The 3,952-nt window shown below is 42.3% G+C and overlaps 1 pseudogene; it reads left to right on the top strand.

The window, feature by feature from the left end:
* Positions 1–930: 930 nt before the first annotated feature.
* On the top strand, positions 931–2,286 carry LOC128567791 (ATP-binding cassette sub-family F member 2-like; annotated as a pseudogene).
* The last annotated feature ends 1,666 nt before the right edge of the window (positions 2,287–3,952 follow it).

The raw sequence follows: 3,952 nt of genomic DNA on the forward strand, positions 1-3,952 counted from the left end.
TCTATAATGGTCCTTTATCAATGAGAAGGAAGTAATTTTACTGGCAATGCTTCTACATTACTCTGTTCTTCTCTATAATAAGAAATTTTTAATAAACAATTTCTTTTCTGATCTCTGCTCAACTGACTTTGGGGACTTAGGCCTTCAAAGCAATTTTTAAAAATGAGTTTTAAGTAGTACATATGATTTTTAAAATAGGTTTGTAGTGAGTCACATGATGAAAAGACAGTGGTTTATTTATCCTAAAGAAGAGATTATAACTGAGAGCGTTAAGTAAAGCATGTGAGTAGATCATATAAAAATATGATTTATTAGTGACAATAATTAATTATTTTCTCTCTCTCTGTGGTAAGAGAGAGGAGAGGCAACAGGCTTAAGTTTAGTAGGTTTGGTTGGTAATTAAGACTACAAAAAACTATGAGGGAATGAAACACATTTCCATGGAAATTAAATGAATCAAATTTAGGCATTTCAAAACAAAGAGTAGAAAAATCCTTTTGGAAATGATTCTATTCAGAGAATGAAAGAAACAGCAGATGACCATTGTAACTCTTTGAGATTTTATGAAAAAAATATAATTATGGGGCTGAGTGCCTATAACTCAGCAGCTAAGGCACAAGCCACATACACAGGGACTGGCAGGTTCAAACCTGGCCCAGGCCTGCCAAACGACAATGGCAACTACAACAACAAAAAAATAGCTGGGTGTTGAGGCAGGCACCTGTAGTCCCAGCTACTTGGGAAGCTGAGGCAAGAGAATCACTTAAACCCAAGAGTTTGAGTTTGCTGTGAGCTGTGATGCCACAGCACTCTACCCACATCAACATGGTAAGACTTTGTCTCAAAAAAAAAAAAAAGGTTGCAACAGAGGCTACGCTGCAAGGGCCACCTCCCAGAAAGAAGCATAACCTACCCCTGTGGTTCATCACCATGCCCTCTGACCTGGCTAAGAAGAAGACAGCCAAAAAGAAGGAAGCTACCAAAGCTCGACAGCAGCCCAGAAAGGGGCATGAAGGAAATGCAGATGCGGTCACAGAACCACAGGTGACAGAGGAGAAAAATGAGGCCAATGGCAGAGAGACCACAGAAGTGGATCTGCTGACGAAGGAGCTAGAGGACTTTGAGATGAAGAAAGCTGCTGCTCGAGCTGTCCCTGGTATCCTTGCCTCTCACCCCAACAGTACTGATGTCCACATTAGCAACCTCTCACTTAACCTTTTACAGTCAAGAACTGCTTAGTGACAGTTGAGTTTAATTCCAGACAGAAACTGGAATTAAACTCAAGCCGTCATTATGGCCTCATTGGCTTAAATGGAATTGGCAAGTCCATGCTGCTCTCTGCCATTGGGAAATGTGAAGTACCCATCCCTGAGCACATCGACATCTGCCATCCGACTTGAGAGATACCCCCTAGTGACAAGACTCCCTTGCAGTGTGTGATGGAAGTTGACACAGACCATGCTATGCTGGAGAGCGAGGCTGAGCAGCTGGCTCATGAGGCACAGACATTACAGAAAATGATGGCATCATAACTGAGAGGGTCGTGAGTGACAAGACACTGTCATTTTATTTCCCACCATGTGGTAAGATTCCTCCACCTGTCATTATGGTGCAAAATGTGAGCTTCAAGTATACAAAGGATGGGCCTCGCATCTACAATAATCTGGAATTTGGTATTGACCTTGACACACGAGTGGCTCTGGTAGGGCCCAATAGAGCAGGGAAGTCAACTCTTCTGAAGCTGCTAACTGGAGAGCTATGACCCATAGATGGAATGATCCGAAAACACTCTCATGTCAAATAGGGCATTACCATTAGCATTCACGAGAGCAGCTGGGCTTAGACCTCTCCCCTTAGACATGATGAAGTGCTACCCAAAGATCAAGGAGAAGGAAGAAATGAGAAAAATCACTGGGCAATATGGTCTCTCTGGAAAACAGCTGGTGAGCACAATTTGGAACCTGTCAGATGGGCAGAAGTTCTTGAGTGTGTCTGGCCTGGCTGGCCTGGCAGAACCCCCACATGCTCTTCCTGGATGAGCTGACCAATCACGTCAGTATTGAGACCATTGACGCACTGGCAGATGCTATCAATGAGTTTGAGGGTGGTATGATGCTAGTCAGCCATGACTTCAGACTCATTCAGCAGGTTGCACAGGAAATTTGGGTCTGTGAGATGCAGACAATCACCAAGTGGCCTGGAGACATCCTGGCCTACAAGGAGCACCTCAAGTCCAAGCTGGTGGATGAAGAGCCCCAGCTCACCAAGAGGACCTATAACATGTGAGCCTTCTGCCCCAGCTCAGGTCAGGAGCTTCATCTGGGACTAATAGCTGCCACCCTGACCAGCTGCTCAGGACAGGACTCTGGGGCTAATTCCAGCACTGCTGCAGTACTAGTCCCCCAGCCTCTCCCCTGCCCCTCAACCTGCCTTAGCTGCACTCTGTTATCTTATCTACAGCTGGATGGAACCTGTCCATTTCCAATCCTCCTTCCAGTTACATTTGTCCATGTCTGGACTCGACAGACTGTTCCCTCCAGCCCCTCGCTGGTTACCTGACCCTTCTTGTGATGCCGCCAGAGGCACCTGAGGGTTAGCCCAAGGACCTATGCCCTGGATTTGGCCCTTGAATGAGCTCAGGATCCTCATTTTCTGGGTTTTGGTGATGTTAGAGGGCCACTGCCCCTATTCCTTTTGCTTCTGGTTTGAAGGTCTGGACCAGGGCCTCTCTCAGTCCTGGTCAGTTTTTAAATAATTATTTAACATGTAACTTTTAGACCTGTGTGGCATCTACAAAGCGTCCAATACAGAGGAAGCCATGGTCCCTAAATAAACAAATATATATATATAGCCATAATTATATATATAAAGATATTTGACAAATGCATAAATTATTTATGAAAAGGCCTAATTTCCCATACTAACAAAACCTCAGGTAACTTCCATGATACTCTGCAAGAAGCAGGGTGGGTAATATAAAAGTGCTAGATATCACTGGTAACATTTTCTGAGTAAGGAGAAAAATCAATAACCAACTTCTACTTTAGGTCCTTTTAGGGTAAACAAATAAGATTAGAGAAAAATAGTTGAAGAAAAGGGGGGTGGAGGGAAATGAAGGAAATCACATACTTGCCACCAAATTAAAAGGTGTTACTGTGTTAACAGTTGCTCACTGTTTCAGGAGGAAATTTTTCACTTCTGGGATTCTGTCGCCATGGCAATAAAAATTGAGACCTATTTCTTCCCAGTACTAAAATTCCCATAGCAATGATTCACCAAAGTATGAGACAACTCTGGAAGAAAAAGCAATGAGTAGGAGGAAATAACATCTGTTGAGCCCCTACTAGTGCTAGGCACTTTCCAAAGAGATGATTGGGCTCATCTCAGTAACCCTAGCATGAGCACCAGGGATTATATTCATCTTACAAAGTAGAAAACCAAGGTTTGCAAAGCACCATGACCAAGAATAAAGAATACATAAGCAAGTGATAAGGACGGAATTCAGATATTCCTGGCTTCAGAACTCATACTATACTCCCTTTATCACAATCCCTTCAGACCAAAAAAGTAGACGTATAATTTTTAACCCCAGACCCTGAATAAGAATTTTAGATGTCTTTTTCTGACTCTTTTGAACACTGAAAACAAAAATAAACTGATCTCCAACAGGAAGGGCTTACTGTTTTTCCCAGGAGTTTCCATATGGGAATTGCTGGTATTTATGCCAATGCCTGAAATAATACAATATTATTCTAGTTATAAAATGAATATGTATTTGGAATACTTAAGAGAGAGAAAATACAAAGATGTGGAAGTCAGACTGATTAAGCAAACATACTCAAATAACTACTGATTAAGGATATTTTATACAGAGTCAAGGTTTAACTACTGTAAGATGATTTTTAAAAATTGTACCAGGGTGTTGTACCTACACAGCTAAGAATCATATCTT

Source organism: Nycticebus coucang, chromosome 16 (genome assembly GCF_027406575.1).
Source record: "Nycticebus coucang isolate mNycCou1 chromosome 16, mNycCou1.pri, whole genome shotgun sequence".
NCBI classification, from domain to species: Eukaryota; Metazoa; Chordata; class Mammalia; order Primates; family Lorisidae; genus Nycticebus; species Nycticebus coucang.